This window comes from Natator depressus, chromosome 1 (assembly GCF_965152275.1).
Source record: "Natator depressus isolate rNatDep1 chromosome 1, rNatDep2.hap1, whole genome shotgun sequence".
Taxonomy (NCBI): domain Eukaryota; kingdom Metazoa; phylum Chordata; order Testudines; family Cheloniidae; genus Natator; species Natator depressus.
The window spans coordinates 42,332,149-42,353,200 of record NC_134234.1 but is presented as its reverse complement, the minus strand read 5'-3'; the positions used below and the strand labels follow the sequence as shown (position 1 = coordinate 42,353,200).

General features: G+C 43.1%; 1 protein-coding gene across 2 annotated transcripts in view; it reads left to right on the top strand.

The window, feature by feature from the left end:
* SACS (sacsin molecular chaperone) overlaps positions 1–21,052 on the top strand; it is a 252,517-nt gene that overhangs the window by 105,482 nt on the left and 125,983 nt on the right. Inside the window, exon 1 of one of the 2 annotated variants that reach the window (XM_074958355.1) lies at positions 8,404–8,651. The exons of the other annotated variant lie outside the window; for it this stretch is intronic. The gene's annotated coding sequence lies outside the window, so the exon portion shown is untranslated. Of the gene's footprint in view, positions 1–8,403; positions 8,652–21,052 lie in introns of those variants that run through there. 2 annotated transcript variants of the gene reach the window in all.

Sequence of the window (21,052 nt, the reverse complement as noted above, 5' to 3'; positions counted from 1 at the left end):
AAAAAACAACCCAGCCTGATAAGACCTTCCTTGCATACCTTCCTAATGTGAACAGAGAAACCTTCCAGATTTTTTGATTTTTTTGGGTACATATTTCAGAGCTAACCTGAGAGATGAGGTGGGTGAGGTAATATGTTTTGTTGGACCAACTTCTGTTGGTGAAAGAGACAAGCTTTCCTTCTTACCAACAGTAGCTGGTCCAATAAAAGATATTACCTCGTCCACTTTGTCTCGAATATCCTGGAACCAACATGGCTACAATAACACAATCAGAGCTGACTGGCAGAATAGGAATGAAGTCAACAGGTTGAAAAGATGGTGTAGCAGCTTTATCCCAGGTTTGTCTGCATCACAAGTGGGTCCTGCAGCTCAGTCCAGGTTAGAGAGTGAAGGGAAGAAATCCTGTTTCTTCCACCCCCTCCCCCACCTAAAACAATCAGGAAAGAATGCCTTTAGGGGATCATCATGGGCCCTTTTCATCTGATTTTACCTCAGGAGGAGGGTGACCTGGCTATTTATTTGTTTGAAAACTGCATAACTACTATAGAAGTCAGGAGGCGGTAAAAAGAAAAGATAAGATTGTCAATTAGTAGCTAAAGCCTGAATAGTAAAACATTTACACAGCTGCATAGGGGGTGAGGGCTCAGGCTGGGGGTGCAGGCTCTGGGGTGGGGCCGGGGATGAGGGGTTTGGGGTGTAGGAGGAGGCTCCGGGCTGGGGCAGAGGGTTGGGTTTTGGGTACAGGGGGTGAGGGCTCCAGCTAGGGATGCGGGCTCTGGGGTGAGGCCGGGGATGAGGAGTTTGGGGTGCAGGCTACCTAGGGGCTGGGGCAGAGCGGAGGTTGAGCACTCCCCAGGAACTCAGGAAGTTGGTGCCTCTGCTTAAAGAACTAATGAGGTAACATAAGGAAACCCCCTCTACCAACATAATGGTCGTATGAGTAGTTTACAAGATGGAAAAATAGAAAAGCATTTGTTAGGGAGGACTAAATTGAATATTTAAATTCGGATGATATTCAGACATGAAATGGAATAATATGCTGTCTCCCCACAACCCACACTCAGCAACTCCCTCCCAATTTCAAAACTCCTCTTCTGGGACCCCAGCATCCCCTTGCTAGCAATAAGCACTAGGACATCCCCTTACTCATGATGTCTTCTGGGAAGGTTCTTGGTGGCCTGAAACCCACTTACCCGGTCCATGTCGGGTGGTCCATTATGTCTCCTCCCCAGCAGTCTGGGAGGCTCTGGGTGGCTGCTTCCTCTAGGAGCATCCTTTTCTGGAGGAGCTATCTCATGCAAATGCTATCTTCCAAGCCACAGGGATTTTTTTTTGAGAAAGAGTCTGAAGGTCACCTCCCTATGCTACAACTGCAGTGCACGACTAATTCCTTTTACTACTGCCATATGGGCTTCGGAGATGTGAAGTGGCCCAGATACTCTTGCACATGGAAGCCAGAGAAACTCCCACCACCACAATGAAGTGTTTTATGGATACATTCTGTCATGTTTATGCAGGAGTAATGGGTACATAAGCCACTTACTCCTAAGTAAACCGGCTCCATAAAGGTCTGACCAGCCGTCAACAGGTCAAGCTTGATGTGGAAAGAATGCTGAGCGCTCTGTAGATGAGTGGTGCAGAGCTACCTAGTGGAAACAGCGAGCTAATGTAATAGAGCAATCACTCCCCTTCTTGATCCAATGTGTGCACCCTGCCTTTGTCTCTTCCCAGCACAGTGGCAGTGCGTGGTACTCACAGAACAACTGTAAGGTGGAGAGAGGGGTAGAAGCCAGATCCTTGAAATGTTAACCACTCAGACACAAATTGTATCTGTTGGCGGTGTGTATGTGGAGGTTGTCACAAGTGGCGTTTTTAGCTTTTCTTCCACACCCAGTTGTCTTTATGGGATCATGACAACTAACACGGAGTTAAACATGACTTTGAACTCAGCATAGATTGTTATGTTTAACATTGTCAGTGGGTCATGGGTAGCCCTAGGCCATCCCCACCTACCCTGAGTGCTGTCATGTTTAACGTGGTGTTAGTTACCGTGATGCCTCAGGATTTTATTCTCACACAGTGTAATTATCCAGTGTAGGCAAACCCTGACTGCACCTGATACCTCTCCTGGCTGACAACTGTGTTTTCAGATCTGGGAATATATGGAAGAGGAATGTGGCCCTTTTAAGGTCTCCATTATTTATCCACAGAGCATCCTTTTGAAGAGTCAGAAAGGCACATTTGCTCCTACATAGTATCTCCTCTTTACCAGTATAATCTCCAGGAGCCTATGGGTGGAGCCACAGACTCTGCTTTGTTGGAGAGCAGTTGAAAAGTTGGCTGTTGAGCAATTCTGTGGCCATCCCTGAAGAGGTGATAACTCCCTGCAGGACACGACTATTTCTGTAGTCACTGTATTTAACTCTGTTTGTTTAAGCACCAATCCTAAACTCTGGGTGTTTTACAGCAATGTCATACAAAAAAATTAAAATCTCATTACACAATGAGTCAACTTAAAAGACTGCCAGGATGAACAATATGAAAAGTAACCCCCCTGAATTTCAATACCCACTGTCTAATCCTTTCCTTCAAATCCCCTACTCCTGAACTGCCTGCAGGAGGAGGTGGGGTTTGCAGTGTGTCCAGGTGGTTAATAAATCTAATGCTCTGTATCTATGGAGCCAGGCTGGCTACATAGCTCCAGCCCGGCTCTGTGCCATGGAATGACAGAGCCAGCCTTTGTTTCTTAGCTAAAGGGATAAATAAATTGTGCTCAGGGAACTACACTCCATAGTCTTAATTTCCCTGCTTGGATTTCTCATTAGAAAATCCATTGTCATGATGTCTTCTACCCATTTTATAAGTTAGACTGCTAGTGACTGTATTGCAATATTGCTTTCCTGTGATTTCCCAAACATTTGAAATACTATAACTTCTTTCTCAATATCTGAAAAAACTAATGATTGAGAAAGCAACATATTCCAGTTAGAATACAGTTCTCAAATTGATCAGAATTCAAAAGAACATGAAACAATCTTTTATTCAATGATGTTACAGGTTAGACTTGTGAATGATGTTAACAGTACTGGCAGTAATAGCTTGGGATGGCTGGTACTCTAATCACCCTGGCTCTTGTAGGCTGGACTGGTATTTTAATCACCCTAGTACTAATAGGCTAGACTGGTTGGTATTGTTATGGCACTAATAGCCTGGATAGATGGTATTTTAATCAGCCTGGACCATAGCCTAGAAATGTTAATTTTTACACTTTTTTTCCTTTTAAAAATAATGAGAGCAGTATCCTAGCTTTTATCATTTACAAACAATTGGAAATAATTTTTATAATTAAAGAAAAGATCAGCTTTGGGAGCCTTTGTCCCAGCCCCTATTAGGTGCATTTCTCTTGTCCTGGGTTCTTTTACGTATATTCGTTCTTCTCATTTGTCCTCTTCCTTTCCTGTGCTGGCCCTTTAAATCTGAGCAAATGAATTACTTGAAGAGACCTGTGGAATTCCAAACCTGTGGAATGAACTGTTTGAAAAAAGTTTCATATAACTGATAATACTGACGTGTATACTTCTTCTAACCATAACTTATAGGGCCCCATATGTACTGTAATATATTGCCTTGAATAGCTGATGCCCTCTTGTGTAGAACATTAGGGTATTGTTGCCTTTATTTTATTTTAGGTCTGAGGAATGTGGGAGGTAAAATATGTGGGTAGAAGTGAGGTAGTGCTTTGAAACCTAAGGAGTCTGTGCAGGTCCACTGGGTTTCTAGGAGCCAGCACAGAATGTCTGTTCAAACATTTGCAGTTGTAGGAGAACTGTGGAGGAGGGAGTAAGGAGACTTTCCAGCCGGAGGCGTTTTTGTCCAGGCGGGCTGAAGTTGCCAAGAAAGGTCTCTCCAGACTCCAGAGACTGGTCTATCAAGGATAAGGGAGGTTGGGGCTGCCCAGAGGGTAGCCGTGAGACCGTATTGGGAAAACATCAGAAAACTGGGGTCTGAAATGAGTAGGCTTGTCAGGATTGGACGTAAATCGATAGATGTCAATAAATGTTGATTTCAGGTGACACACTGAAATTGATGGAAAATATTATCCATCGGTAACAGTTGGTGAGAGTGCAGCCCCCACACCTTGCACCTGCAGGGATCAGGTGTCTGACCCTGCAGCAGCACAAAAAGCCCTTTGCACCTCCGCTGTCAAGGACCCAATCTCCCCAGGCAGGAGCCATTCAGCAGTGGGGTGGCCTCCTTTGGGGCCGGGGGCTTGTCCTCCTCCTTGCAGTCCTAGCCTAGGGTCTCTTCTCTGCCCTGCCAGGACTGCTGCCTTCCCCGCACCTTACACCTGGAGGGATCCAATTTCATTCAGCCTTTGGCCATGCAGGGAGCCCTTTACCAGCTCATGCACTCATCAGCCAGGAGTGTGGAAGCCATCCCTGAGCAGGGACTGCTCAGCAGCGGGGTAGCCTCCCCTCTGGCTAAGGGCTCCTCCTCCTCCTTGCAGTGCTGGCCAGGGATCTCTATTCTGCTGGGCCAGGCAGTCTCCCCCATGCCTTGCATCTGGATGTCTTGGGCCCCTCAGTTGAGCAAGGACCCCCCTGCAACTCTCCTGTGAGCGCTGCCCTAATCCTACCCCCAACCCTACACCCCCTTAATTTCCTGAAAATGTAAAAATTAAAATTGTTAAACATAAAATTAAAAAAATCTTAATTAAAAATAGATATTAACTATTGAAATTACAAAAAAGAATTCTGCAAAGTCTAGACATAAGAGTTTCCAGGGCTTGATAAGAAAAGTGGACACTTCCAGATGATCAGTTCCGGAGTTCATTCCTAGGTTTTAATTGTAAATAATAAATTAAAAGTTTATTAAATAAGTCTGGAGCAGTGGTGAATGGGGGTTTCTGCAGCAGCCTTCAAACAAATACAATACCTATCCTGTAACAAGGGAACAGAAGCACGGTGCCTCAAGGGAGAAGCATGGTGGTTGCAGAAGGTAACTGAAACTGGGTTGTAGGAGACATGGGGTCATGAGACCTCTTTATAATAAATGTAGGGCAGGAAGGGGACCTCGATATGTCATCTAGTTCATCCCCCTACACTGATCCAAGACCATATATACTTAGACCAGCCATGACACCTGTTTTTAAAAACCCCCAATGATCAGGATTCCACAGCCTCCCATGGAAGTCTATTCCAGTGCTTAACTATCCTTATAGTTTAAAAGTTTTTCCTAATATCTAACGGAAATATCCCTTGTTGCAGATTAAGTCAATTACTACTTGTTCTACCTTCAGAGGACATGGAAAGCAGTTGATCTCTGTCCTTTTTATAACAGCCCTTAACATATCTGAAGACTTATCAGGTCCCCCTCCAGTCTTGTTTTCTCAAGATTAACCTTGTCCATTTTTAAAATTCTGTCCTCATGGGTATGATTTTTCTGAAACTTTAATCATTTTTGTTGCTCTCCTTTGGACTCTCTCCAATTTTTCCACATCTTTCTTAAGGTGTGGAGAACAGAACCCGACACAGTACTCCAGCTGAGACCTTACCAGTGCCAAGCTGAATGGGACAATTTCCTCCCATGTCTTATAGTATTTGTGCATGTTACCACTTCTTATAGGATTCCTTTTTGATTTTTCATGTCATTAAAGAGCTCCTGATGAACCTGTATTGGCCTCTTACTGTTCTTTCTTTCCTTCACATTGGAATAGTTTGCTGTTGTGCCTTTTATGTGGTCTTTTTGAGAAACTGCCAGCTCTCCTGGACTCCCTTTTCCCTCTGATTTTCTTCCTGTGGGCCCGTACATACCAATTATCTGAGTTGTTAACGTATGCTTTTTTGAAGTCCTTTGTCCTTATTCTGCAGCTCTCACTTCTTCCTTTCTTTAGAATCATGAAATCTATCATTTCATGATCACTTTCATCCAAAATACCTTCAACCTTCAGATCTGCAACCAATTCATTCCTGTTAGTCAGAGTCAAGTCCCACGGGTTACTTCCTCCATCTTCTGAAACAAAAAGTTGTCTCCAACACCTTCCAAGGGCCTATTGTGCATTTTGTGTTTTGCCATATTACTTTTCCAACAGATATCTAGGTAGTTAAAGTTCCCCATTACTACCAGGTGGTGTGTTTTGGATATTTCTGTTGTGCTAGAAAGGACTCCGACTCCTCCTCCTGATTTTGGGGTCCCTAGTAGACTCCTACCATGATGTGGTCCCCCATTTTCCCCCTTCTGTCTTCACCCAGTCTTTCAACTGATCTGCCTTTCACCTCCTTCTGGACCTCAGAACAAGTGTATGTATTCTTGATATACTGTGCAACACCAACACCTCGTCCCTTTTTTCCCTGCCTATCCTTCCTGAACAAGTTATCTTCCTGTAAACCAACGTTCCAGTTATGGGATTATCCCACCAAGTCTCAGTGATGCCAGTTAAGTCATAATTTTGTTTGTGTATTAAGAATGATAGTTTTTTCTATTTATTCCCCATACTCCTTGCATTTGTATAGACATCTAAGATAGTGAGCAGATTGCCACAGTGTTTTCCCTTTTGTTGCTCCTTTGAACCTATTGTAATTTTCCATATATAAGAATATATATGAGAATATATATATTCTTAATATAAGAAATTAATTTAGACTGTCAACAATTCTGTTTGCCATTCAAAATGTTAGTAACTAATTGGTTGAATATGTATTTATCTCAAAGTATACACTAAATCTTAACTATCATACAGTTCACTTGTGTAACAGGTTGGTTTTAAATTATGATTAAGGTTGAGGTTGCAAAGAGAGTCTCTTTATAAGCCCTATTTTTGTGTCCTGTAACAGAAAATTGGTTTGGTTTCTTTTTCCGCCCTGCCTATCCTTCCTGTGCAAGCTATCCCCCTGCAAACCTATAGTCCAGTCATGAGATTTATTCAACCAAGTCTCAGTGATGCCAGTTAAGGCATAATATAGTTGATGTAGTAAAACTTGCAGTTCTTCCTGTTTATTCCCCATACTCTTTACACAAATGCAAGGACACCTAAAACGTCGAGCTGATCTCCCCAGTGTTTTCCCTCTTGTTGCTCCTGTGACCCTATTTTAATTTTGTATCCCTCCCTTTCCACCACAACTCCGAGCTCTCTGTTATAATTGGCTTTCTTTATACATCCCTGTAGGTTTTTGTGACCTGCCTCCTTTGAACCAAGTTGAAAGCCTTCCTCATTAAGTTGGTGAGTTGGTGTACAAAGATGCTGTTCCTCTTGGTCCTCTTGGTGGACCCCATCTCTCCCCAGCAGTCCTCCTTCCTGGAACAGCATATCATGGTCAAGGAGGCCAAAGCCTTCCCGTCAATACCTTCTGTTCAGTCATGCATTCATCTGCATTCTATCTGGGCCCTTATCCTCAGTGAGGAGACTGGATCAGAATATAGCATAGTTCTTTCAGAGTTACACTAACTTTCAGAGCAGAAGCAAAAGAAGTCAGCCTCCCACCTTGGGCAAGAGATAGGCAACAGAATTTTTTAATAACAGCGGTAGGGTCATAGTGAAGATCAGGAGCACTCTGACATTGACATCTACCGTCAGCTGCAATGACACTATCAGTATGTTTTTTTTACTGTCACAGGTGTTAGTCTGTAAAAAAAAAAAAAAGCTATTCAATTCTCCTACAGTACAAACTTTAGCCACATAAAACAAAAGAGAGGGGCCATAGTTCTCTAGGTTCCGGTAGGAATTCTAAGTCCCAAACTGTAGGCCAGTCTCCTGTGATTCTGACAGGTGCCCTTACCAACTTGGAAAAGAAGAACCAAACTCAGGACACAACTTATAAACATGTTTAATACTTAGGTTTCCGATAGCCATGATTTAATCAACATAAAAAATTCCTCTAAATAATAATCTGAAGAGTATGAAAGCACAAACACTTCTTAAGTGAGAAAGCTAAGAGTGGAATAGCAAAGAGGTTCACAAAAGCTACCATGAAGAGAGAAGTTTTCATGATTTGAAAAAATCCCACTAAAAAACCTGTGCTTTTTATAGTGTAAGCATTGTCAAACACAATAGAATTGTGCAAGCATGAGACAGACAGAAAGAGAAACTGATTAGTTTCATTTCACAGGTTGAGAGAAATGCAAAAAGTGAACAAACAGCATAAACGGTGAAGTCATTTTGATTTAAAAAAAACTTTACTATCTGATCAGTTAATGCAAATGGAGATATTTTTAAATAGCACTTCTGTCTTGACAGTGGTATTTTAAAATTAAATTTTGATGTGGCATCCTCACTTTGTATTTTACTTTATGCAACAGATAATCTAAAAAAAACCCCAAACTGCCATTTTTCTGTGCTGTTGAAATCTGAGACTAGTCAGGACCATATCTCTTTAAAAAAAAAAAAGAGAGAGAGAGCTGGCAGGGGAGAGCTAAAGCCTCTGCTGCATTAAACTTGTTTGGCTACATTGAGGCTGCAGCAGTGGTCACGCATTATGCTGAAATCTGCTGATTTTACAAAAGGGGGAAGAGGGACAAGATTGTTTTGAGTCCAGATGCTGTCAAACACCAGCAACTAATGGAAGAAATGGCATAATGAACAGGCCAGTATGTGAAAGCAGTTTATGAAGAAATAGCTAAATACAGTGGTTTGTCCTGTCTGATCATCTGATGCTGTAAGTACTAGCACGATACAGGGTTGCTCAGTCACTGCAGTTGTTTGTGTGAGATGTTTTATGGGTATCATGATGCTATTAGCATTTATTGTGGTAGAAACCAGAGGCTTTGGCATATTTAATAGAGTATTTAGCTGAATGGCTATTGTCTATGTTGTCTACAGAATCTCTGGGTGACTCATAAGCTGCAGTGCGCTAGCGGTGTGGATGGAACAAGGATTTGCACATTAGCTTGCCTCTCCATTTCATAGCTTTGTGTCTTTGTTGCACTGTATTGTGAGAAATGTTAGTATATTGCTGCAGTACTATGCACGTAAAGAGGCCTGTTTCTCAATTTGATCAGCAGCCCTTGAATGCTGTTTTTTTTGGTGCATTCTTTGTTTGACATTACCACAGCTGACATAATTTAAAAAAGAAAAAAGAAACCTAGAAATACTACTTACTCCAATGCTAGATGCTGTAGTTTGAGCAAGCTTTGCAGCAAGTAATTTTTCGTATGTATATATTTGTAATGGGGTTGCAAGATACCGTTAACTTTGCCATTTATCTTTGTGAGAGTTGTTCTCTCTAAAGCGTGTCAATTATGATTTACTTAGAAAAGGAATGAGCACTTTCCTATGTTTTCCTGTGTTGTGACTTAAAGTAGATATATGTATTTCAAATGAAAGTACTTGTTCATGTGGAAATTCCACATCTTGTTCTTTGGCAGTTGATTTAATGCCGTGTCTTCTGTGCATGCTCTAATGATCTGATGTAGTCTTGGTAACAAATTAAAAAAATATGGCTAACACAAGTTCCCTGCCCTGTGTATATGAGCAGATTGCTCAGTAATGAAGTAAAAAATGTGTAGCTAAATTATTCATGCCAACAGAGCAAAGAACTAATGCACATTTTTATCATTATTTTGAAAGTATTTTAATTTTGCTTTCATCTATCAAGCTATAGGCCTATACTTACAGTATCATCACAGTGATACATTGTGAAACAAATAATCCCTGTATTACTAAATTCATGTACTGTCTTATGTGGTACTGTGAAGTTAATCCTATCCTGCTCCTGCTGAAATCAGTGAGGCATCTCCCATTGGCTTCAGTGGGAGCAAAAGGAAGTCTAAGTGTCCGTAGCATTCGATTGTGCAGGGCCCTACATGAGGACACAAAGGGGAATGGGCAGTGGCACAGAGGACCTTTCTTTTGTGTACCTGTGTGTGGACCTAGCACAATACCTGTTCCTGAATTTAGGGTCTAAGTTCTGCTCCCAGCCACTGCTTGCTACAGCACTAGCCACTTCAGAGGAAACAGGTAAGGCAGAGCTGTGGCCCTGATCCTCCCACATGCTGGGAAGTCCAAGCTGAACTCTTTGAAAGGTTGTTGCTACAACTGCCATCCCCCTATGCTCTTTGGCAGTACAGCTCCAGGAGCCTGCCAATGGGAGCTGTGGGACAGGGTGCTGGCCACGGCTTCCTGCCGCTCCTATTGGCGGGAATGGCGAACCGCAGCCACTGGGAGCTGTGGGCAGCCGTGCCTGGGGATGGTCAGTGTAAACAAACTGTCTCGCAGCCTGCCAGCGGATTACCGTGAAGGGCCGCAGGTTGCCCACCACTGATCTAGTCTGATCATATTGCAGGCCACAGAACCTTGCCCACCCACTCCTATATTAGACCCATAACCTCTGGCTTAATTACTGAAGTCCTCAGATCATGATTGAAAGACTTTCAGTTACAGAGAATCCACCATTTACACTAATTTAAACCTGTAAGTGACCCGTGCTCCATGCTGCAAAGGAAGACAACCCCTCCCAGTGTCTTTTCCAATCTGACCTGGAGGATAATTCTTCCCTGACCTCAAATATGACAGTCAGTTGGACCCTCAGCATTTCGGCAAGACCCAACAGCCAAATACCTGGGAAAGAATTCTCTGTAGTAACTCAGAGACCTCCCCATCTAGCATCCCATCACTGTTGGGGTTATTTGCTGCTATCAGTCGCGGATTGGCAACATGTGATTGTAGGCAGTTTCATCGTACTATCCCCTCCATAAACTTATCAAGCTCAGTCTTGAAACCAGTTAGGTTTTTTGTCCCCATGGCTCCCCTTGGAAGGCTGTTCCAGAATTTCATTCTTCTGATAGTTAGAAACCTTTGTCTAATTTCAAGCCTAAAGTTGCTGGTGGCCAGTTTATATCCACTTGTTCTTCTGTCAACATTGGTGCTTAACTTAAATATCTCCTTTTACTCCCTGGTATTTATCTCACTGATGTGTTTATGGAGAGCAACCATATCTCCCTGCAGCCTTTGTTTGGTTAGGCTAACCAAGCCAAGCTCTTTGAGTCTCCTCTCATTAGGTCAGTTTTCCATTCCTCTGATCATCCTAGTAGTCCTTCTCTGCAGCTGTTCTAGTTTGAATTAATCAACATGAACCAAATGTTTCTTCAAAATCATAACAGCTAGAGACTTACTTTTTTGTTTTTTAATGTAAGCTGAGATTCTTGAGAACATGATAGTAGGTTCAGAGAGGCGCTGGTATGTTGGCTGGGCATGCATCAGCTGTTTCTGATCCCTGTGCTATATAATCTTTCAGTGAAAGAAATCAGTAATCGTGTGGAAATCTACAGATAAATATTGGCTGAAAAATGGTAGTACTCTGCTACCGGGGGGGCGGGGGGGGCTGGATAAGGGGCAGGGGATCCTGGGGGGGCAGTCATGGGACAGGGAGCAGGGAGCAGTAGGATGGGGTGGAGGCTCTGTGGGGGGGGTGGACGGGATAGGGAGCAGGGGGCAGTTGGATAGGTGTGAGAGTCCCAGGGGGCCTGTCAGGGGTCGGGGGTGTGAATAGGGGTGGGAGCAGTTAGGGAACGGGGAACGGGGTGTTGGATAGGCGTGGGAGTACCAGGGGACCTGTCAGGGGGCGGGGGTGTGGGTCGTAGCAGTCTGGGGACAGGGAATGGGGGTGTTGGATAGGGGGTGAGGTCCTGGGGGTGCGGTTTGGGGTGTGGGGTCCTGGTGGGTGGTGGTCAGGGGACAAGGAGCAGGGGGGTTGGATGGATCAGGGGTTCTGAGGGGGGCAGTCAGGGGGCAGGAAGTGGGAGGGGGCAGATAGGGGGCAGGGGCCAGGTTGTTTGGGGAGGCACAGCCTTCCCTACCTCGCCCTCCATACAGTTTTGCACCCCGATGTGGCCCTTGGGCCAAAAAGTTTGCCCACCCCTGTTCTAGACCTTTAATCATTTTTGTTGCTCTTCTCTGGACTATGTCCAGTTATTCCACATCTAGGGGGTGGGGGCCAGGCTGTTTGGGGAGACACAGCCTTCCCTATCTGGCTCTCTATACAGTTTCGCACCCCGATATGGCCCTCAGGCCAAAAAGTTTGCCCACTCCTGACCTAATTCCTCACTGGAGGAGCAACACGAGGTGCTCCCAACTCTTCAGGATGAATCAGAATAGCAGCCTGCCCAACCATGAATAAGTAAGAATGCCATTCTGACTTTATTACCCTCCTGAGCGTCAGCCACACGGACTTTGGAGTGAAAGAAAACTTTTGCCTACATTTAGTAAGAGCAAATGTTGTCCCAATCCTGTGTCATCTAGTGTCTAAGCCCAACTGGGGTTGACATTCAGCTGATCTAATATGTCACATTATGCCTAAATATTGGAGGACATCAAGTATTTTTCACCTGATTTTAGCTGTGCTTGTTATCTCATAATCTAAATATTTCTCTGTGAATCGGTATCAGTCATCTGATGTTTTATACAACGTACATACATAGATTTCATAAAAACAAGGTAAGTGCGTTGGAAGCCTCATCACTTGGGGCATCTATGGTTACTTTGGATAGTATGCTTTAGGGAACAGTCCTCTATTGCTTAGGAAAATTGCATACCTTATCTAATGGGACTTTTTTATCTCTTACTTCTGTGTTACTATGAAGACTAAACAATTTCTGTCGGTTTTCCATTGGTCATTACAAAGATGATGCCAGACATATTGTCCATTTTTTGTGTGTGAGATACGATACGCACAATAACCCGTTTTTCAAATGCGTTAGTATAGTAAGGGGAGGGCACCGGGGCTATTTTGTGTGAGCATAATGGAGCAAACAGAATTGCACAGAGCCTTTTATAACGGACTGATTCCCAGGGGATACCCTCTGTCTTCCCCCTCCCCATTCCCACCTCCCACATGCCCTTCACGATTTGGGAGCGTATTATTTCGAATAGCAGCAGTAACAAGAGCATTTGGAAAGCTTTGTGAATGGAATATTGAGAATACAGCAATAGAAGGTCCTATATATTTTGGTAATTCTGAAATCTGTAAAACTTAAAAGGATACACAGAATATCTTTACAGTTTTTCTGTGTTTTTCCTCACCATCCATCATAATTAACTATCTGGAAACTCAAAACTGAAGTTACTTTCCTTACTAATTTCTCATTTATGTTTAAAATATTTCCCTCCCTTTGCAGCACTGTAGTTACAACTTCTCATTAATAATATTTTCTACTTATAAATCACTTATCAAAGGATCTCAAAGCACTTCACAGACACTAATGAATTAAGCCTTATAATAATCTCTCAGTTAATGTAATTGTTATTAACAGGTAATATTATTGCCTCTGTCTCATAGGCAGAGTGATCCTTGCCAACGATTCAACCATATTTCTTCCAGTGCTAGGCTATTGTCATTTTTTTTCATTAGAATAGAAGCACTGAAATATTTGTTTGGAAAAAAAATATAGAATTACAGACATGTTACAAGACAGTATAAGAATTAAAAAAAGAGATCAAATTGTGGGCATACCAATCTTGGCAGAGTCTCTTTAAGAATTTTTGTTATGCCACATGGAACACAGTTATTATCATTAACATCATCTGTTACATATGCTGGATTTCGTGTACATCATATTTATTTATAGCATAGACCAAAGAACCGAATATTCTCATCTTTGAAAAGTTTCTTTCTTTTAACTGTGCATGTTGTGTGCAGCGAAGTCTCTATATTAACCTCCTTGCTTTAACAATGTTCTGCATTTCCAGAGCTAAATTTTCAGCATGCTGCATATCTCAATTTAGACACAAGACTCCCACATATAGAAGAAAAGGAGTACTTGTGGCACCTTAGAGACTAACCAATTTATTTGAGCATGAGCTTTCGTGAGCTACAGCTCACTTCATTGGGTGCTCACGAAAGCTCATGCTCAAATAAATTGGTTAGTCTCTAAGGTGCCACAAGTACTCCTTTTTTTTTGCGAATACAGACTAACACGGCTGTTACTCTGAAACATATAGAAGAGAGATTCATATAGTTAAATTCCCTAACTAAAAGCATACTACCCATGGAATGTAAAATGCCCTACCATTCTTCTGCAATTGTGGCTGGCAAATGGCACAGAGACCCTATTTGGCAAACAATATCAGTATCCTTTTAAGAATAAATACTTAGCAATTATATAGCATTTTTTGAGTCCAGTACTGCTCGGATACTCAGTGTTAACATGAAGTAACTCCACAGAAAGCAGTTGAGTCACTCCAGATTTATTGTAATTGAAAGTTCAGTTTGACTGTACATATTTAAAGCACTTAAGAAATATTTATAAAAATCTTCACAATGCCGTTTGGGGGTAGGTGAACAAACCCTTTCAAAATCCATTTGGAGCTGTGCTTGCTGGAGAGTTTGGTTCCACCTATGTTGGAATAAAGTTTATTTGCTGCAGAGATCCCAAAATCCTGTGTGCCAGACAGTTGCAGAGCATCTTAGAAGAGAGAAGGGGAACATGAGAAAACTAGTGCCCCATTTTTCATACTTTGTTCTTTTCTATCATGAATCTGTCCTTCCCCACCACTGGAGCTACGCAGCCTGCAGGAATTTCTGCAGGTCTATAACAACAACAATAAACTTGGCTATTATATAGTCACACTACTGTATGTGGTTCCAAGAAGGAGAGAGGGACAGAACCCAGCCAGCCCATGGGGTATGTAATTCTCTTTCTTTCATTTTTGAAAGTGACCTTGTATAGGCAGTTAAGGACTCCTCATCCCACATACTGGAGTGCACTTGGGGTTCCCTCCTGATTTCCAGGTGCTTTTTTTTTTTGTGAGAGGTAGGTTCTGTCTGGTCTAATGGGCCAGGGATTACCAAATTCTAAACGCTCTATGCAAATTGCTTAACCTCTCCACCACAGTTTTCTCCATGCTTAATTTACAGGAGTATTGTGAGGATTAGCCAGATAAGTGATGTAACACTTCGCAAACTTTAAGTGCTACAAGTATTTGTTTATTTCCCGCTTCCATGCTGACAGTAATTGAGCAGTAAGCTGAGATGTCTTTGAGTCATATGGCTGTTTTTAAAATTCCCCTGCCAAATGAAGGAATGAACTCATCACCCCTATATTAGGACATGGGGCAGTGCACTGAGCTATCAATTCATTTCCCATTATTGTTCTCCAACAGTCAGATTGGATAGGGAGTGAGGTCCCGGGGGGGGGGCAGTCAGGGGACAAGGAGCAGGGGTGGTTGGATGGGTCAGGGGTTCTGAGGGGGGAGTCAGGGGGCGGGAAGTGGGAGGGGGCAGATGGGGGCAGGGGCCAGGTTGTTTGGGGAGGCACAGCCTTCCCTACCTCGCCCTCCATACAGTTTTGCACCCCGATGTGGCCCTCAGGCCAAAAAGTTTGCCCACCCCTGTTCTAGACCTTTAATCATTTTTGTTGCTCTTCTCTGGACTATGTCCAGTTATTCCACATCTTTCCTGAAATGTGCTCACAACTGGACACAATACTTCAGTTGAGGCCTAACTAGCATGGAGTACAGTGGAAGAATTGCTTCTCATGTCTTGCTTACAAAACTCCTGCTAATACATCCCAGAATGATATTTGCTTTTGTTGCAACAGTGTTACACTGTTGACTCATATTTAGGTTGTGATCCACTATGACCCCCAGATCTCTTTGCACAGTAGTCCTTCCTAGGCAGTCACTTCCCATTTTGTATGTGTGCAGCTGATTGTTCCTTCCTAAGGACAAATGCAAAGTATTCCACTTATTGAACTTCATCCTATTTACTTCAGATCATTTCTCTAGTTTGTCCAGATTATTTTGAATTTTAATCCTATCCTCCAAAGTACTTGCAACCCATCCCATCTTGGTATCATCCACAAACTTTATAGGTGTACTCTCTATTCCATTATCTAAATCATTGATGAAGATATTGAACAGAACCGGACCCAGAACTGATCCCTGCGGGACCCCACTCGATATGCCCTTGCAGCTTGACTCTGAACCACTGATAACTACTCTCTGGGAACAGAGAGGCTGGATGTGATAAAGTTGTGGATATAATTGAGGGGTGTGGGGGGGAGGGGTGTACATCCTAAAAGGATGGTCACAACCTCTTCAACACATGGAGATGAAAAAATCAGTTCAGCAGCAGCAACAGGACCCCATAAGAAGGTGAGATGGTACAACAGAAACAAAGCATAGCAACATTCAGTAAACTGTTAACCAGGAGCAGGTCTGGCCTTACATGAGGCGAACTGAGGCAGCCGCCTCAGGTGCCAGATTGTGTGTGTGTGGGGGGGGCGCCACTAGGACCCAGAGTGTAGAAAATTGTGTCTGCTGCTGGTGCATATGTATTCTCTCTGCTCTAGATGCACAGACATGGTGGAGTGCTGTGCTGGAGGAAGAAGGGCACATGAGACATAACAGGCAGGCAGGAGAAAAGGTAAGAGGGAATAACAAAGCAGCAGGAGCTGCAGGGAGAGAGAGGAGGAGGAGCCTCTTATGTACCTCTCTAGCACCTGCAGGAGCCTGGACTGATTAACACCAGCTTCTCAGGGAGCTTCCTGTTTCCTGTTGCTTCCCTAAACCCACTTGAGAAGAACAAGCAGTCAACTGAAGTAGTAGGAGCCAGTTAGGCCCTTAAGACGCTGATATCTTCCCTCACTCAGGCCCTGCTACCAGCCTGCTTATTTGCCCCTTTCAACTGAGTGTTGAGAGCCACTATACCTGGCACAGAACAGCAGTCATGAGTGAAAGAAGAAAATGCTCCTCTGGGGCAGCATTCAGGAAAAGAAAGAAAGCAAAGGAAGCTTTTCTATCTAAGCAGGAAGGAGCTCTCCTGAGATACATAGACACAAATGTTCACGGTGAGCCTTCCGGCCCCAGTGAGGATGTGCATGGTGAGGAGATGCCTGATCTTCCAGTTAGTCAGAGTGCAGGTGACCTGGCAGCTACTGCAGCATCCATGTCTCCATCTCAAATGGATGTAACCATGCACATTCCTGAAGAAAAGTGTAGATCAGAGAAGAGTGTGGTGGAGGCGCAAGAAACAGCTGCTGCTGAGTTTAGTTCCTTAAGTCTAGATGATCCAGGACTCTGGACCCACTTGAGCAGTAGCCTGAGGGACTTCCTTAGCATGGACCACAGCAAGTGAAAAACTTCATGTTCCCCAAAGACAAAGAAAATAGAAGTGTCCATCCAACACATTACTGGCATGAAATCCCCAATGGTGACAAAGTGGACAGGCCATGGTTTATGTACTCAAAAACCCAGAATGCTGCATGCTGTTTTTGTTGCAAACTGTTCCAGTCTAATGTTCCAGCCACACTGGGTTCTACAGGAACAAAGGACTGGAAAAATCTGGCTAGAAATCTGGCATGCCATGAGAAGGCAGCAAATCACCAGAGAGCATTCCATAGGTGGAAAGAGCTTAAGATGAGACTAAGGTTAAAGGCCCCCATAGATGACCAGCATCAAGAGAAGATTGCATCAGAGTCTCTTTACTGGCAAAATGTTCCGAAAAGGCTCATTGCCATTGTCAGAATGCTTGCTACCCAAAACCTAGCGCTCCGTGGCACTTCAGAGCAGCTGTATGTGCCAAACAATGGAAACTTCCTTAAAATTGTGGAGCTGATGGCTGAGTTTGATGCTGTACTCCAGGAGCATCTAAGAAGAGTCACCACCCAAGAAATGTACACACACCAGTACCTTGGAAAAACAATTCAACATGAGATCATACAGTTACTGGCAACAAACGTCAAACAGAACATTGTGGCAGATCTGAAGTCAGCAAGATATTACTCTGTTATTCTGGACTGCACACCTGACATCAGCCATACGGAACAAATGACTTTAATGGTGCGTTTTGTCACAACAACAGAACCTAGTGAAACATCCCTGCAATGGTGACTATCAGAGAGCATTTTCTAGAATTTATTGACATTGATGATACTACAGGAGCTGGTATGACAAATGTGCTTCTTAAAAAGCTGGAAGATACGGGAATTGAGATAGCTGACATGAGGGGTCAGGGCTACGATAATGGTGCCAACATGAGAGGAAAGAACAGAGGAGTGCAGACACAGATCTGAGAGTTAAATCCTCGAGCTTTTTTTGTCCCATGCAGTTCTCATTCATTGAACTTGGTGGTCAGTGATGCAGCATCAGCTTCTAGTGAGGCTGCTGAATTTTTTAATGTAATTCAAACCATCTATGTATTTTTCTCTGCATCAACTCATCGATGGCAAATTTTGAAGCAACATCTGGGAACATCCAATGGGAAAGTCGAGTGGAGGCGATAAAGCCTATCAAAGACCAAATTGGGAAGACAGATGATGCCATAGTTGCGATTATGGAGGATAATGCTCTGACAGGAACTATTTGTGGGAGAACAGTGGCGGAGGGAAATGGAATCACCAGAAACATACATAATTTCAAATTGCTGTGTGGCTTAGTGTTGTGGCATGACAGACTGTTTGAAATAAATGTTGTAAGCAAGAGACTCCAAGGTGTCAGCCTTGATATATCTGGAGCAATGGAACAACTGGACAAAGCAAAGTCATACCTACAGTCTTACCGGTCAGATGAGGGATTTCAAAATGTTCTGAAGAGTGCACAGAAGTTGGCAGAGGAACTTCACACTGAAGCTATTTTCCCACCCATTCAAGAATACAAGAGTCACCGAAGAAGAAGAAATTTTGATTACGAGGCATGGGATAATCCCATAAGAGACCCCAAACAACAATTCAAAGTTGAATTCTTTAACCAGGTGCTAGATTGTGCAATACAGTCTGCTGAAGAACGTTTCATGCAGCTCAAGGAACACAGCAGTATATTTGGGATGTTGTAGGACATTCCAAAACTCCTCACTATACCTGAAGAAGACCTACACCAGCAATGCAGGGCACTAGAGACAGTGTTGACACATGATGACATGTGCAATATTGATGCGAGTGATTTAGGTGATGAACTGAAAGCCCTTTCAAGATACATTTCAGCAGGATCAACTCCAAAGGCTGTTCTGGAATATATGTGCACAAATAAGATGACCACCCTCTTTCCAAATGCTTTTGTTGCTCTGCGCATACTTCTCATACTTCCTGTAACCGCTGCCAGTGGAGAACGCAGCTTCTCCAAGCTGAAGTTAATAAAAACACATCTATGCTCCACAATGACACAGGAGAGGCTGGTCAGCCTTGCAACCATCTCAACAGAGCATGAGCTGGCCCAGACTGTGGACCTTCAGGAAGCAGTTCAAATCTTTGTAACCAAGAAGGCATGGAAGCACCACTTTGATTATACAAACAGATAAAAATGCCAGTGTTTACACAGACAAGAAAAGTTACATTTGCTGTTCAGGTGTTTGAAAGTTAAGTGTTACATAAAAGTTTTGAACAAGGCGTTTTAAGTTGTTAGTTCTCCTTTATTGGGGTAGGTAGCAGAGCAGTACCATGAGAGGAGCAGAACAGGAAGAAGGCAGAATTGAGACCTTTCAAAGTTTTAGCCCAAGCAAGGGGGCATGGGGGCGTCATTTGAGCTCCCCGCCTCAGGTGCCAAAATGTTGTGGGCCGGCACTGACCAGGAGAGAATCTTTATAATCATAAATTGCAATAAGGTAGCATGAGCCAAAAGAGTGCAAACCAACATTTTACCATCCTGGAGATCAACCCTGTCTTCAGAGTCTTGCCTTTCAGTCATTCTTTCTCCTCTGTATGTCCCAGAAGCCAAATGGAATTTCATTCCCTGGAGCACAAAGGGAGGCAGGGTGGGAGGGGAAAGTGAAGCTGGACTTAACCCCTTGTTTACTGGGGACCAACTAGTTTACAGACTTCTTATACTGCAATTCTAGTAACAAAAGGAGGGTAGAAGTCAACCTCACCATCTCCTAAATATTATCATTTCCTCTAGTTGCTTCTCTCAGCTTCTCTCTAGCTAACATCATCTCTGTCTTATCCAGACTGGGTTTCAGCCAACTATCCCTCATCCAAAACAACGATCCCTCATCCCACTCCAGTCATGGCCAGACATGAGGAAACCTAAATGTCTGCACCATCTAGACCTGATGCACCAGAGCTCAGTTTCATCAGCATACTATAGGCATTGCAACCATAATGATTTCACTTTTTGCCTGGCAGCATCTCGTACACATTGAGCAGGAGGAGTGACAGGGTAGAACATTGCAGCTCCCCTGATATTTTGCTTGATGCTTCTTACCATTGAAAAGAACAAAGCTATTCAAGTGTGTTTGTTTCTGTCTCTGCCAGGATTGACAGACTCCAGAAGTCAGGGGATGAGGATGTCCGCATATATACTTATGTTCTTGTGGCTAGTCAGGATCAGGTCATCCAGGGACTCCAGCTTCTGCTCAATATAGTTGGCAGGGAGTTGAGGTCTGGCAGCTCTGATTGGGCTGTGTCCTGGAGTTGGTTACAAAGAACTTCCTTTTGGATGCCAGTTTATATAGTGAAACTTGTCATGCTTAACTATACCTTAACCAATTACTTTACTAAAGTATTATAAAATAATTATTTGACCAATCCTAACATATAGTGAAACAATTCTTTAACCAATCATACCCCACCTTAGTTGATTTAAATCTTGCAGAATTAATTATGCAACAGACAGAAACAATCAAAGAAACAGACAGAAACCATACAGATAAACAATAGAGAAGTAGGAACCATAAAGGTAAAACAATAAAGAAGTATAGATTTCACAATCACAATTGATAAGTGATTCCTTGCCAGACAGAATGCTATCAAACAAAGTTTTCTTGAAACATCTTAAGATTTCTTTATCTGGTGATGGTGGGTACTATTAGGACAGGAGCAACTTCTTAACTGCCCTACATTATATTAATTTGATTAATTTAGAGGGAATGTGAGGATGTGATATTCTGCTTCTTGGCTTATGGCTGCTTGGCTGATGTCCTAATGTGGCTGCAGAAAAATGCCTCGGACCTTACAAAGTTGCCTTACCAAACAGCCTAGTAATCTTCATATTATTTTTTTAAAAGGCAAGCAGCTCTAGCCACTGTCATTGGAGAAAGAAAAGGAGTACTTGTGGCACCTTAGAGACTAACAAATTTAGTTGAGCATAAGCTTTTGTGAGCTACAGCTCACTTCATCGGATGCATGCTGT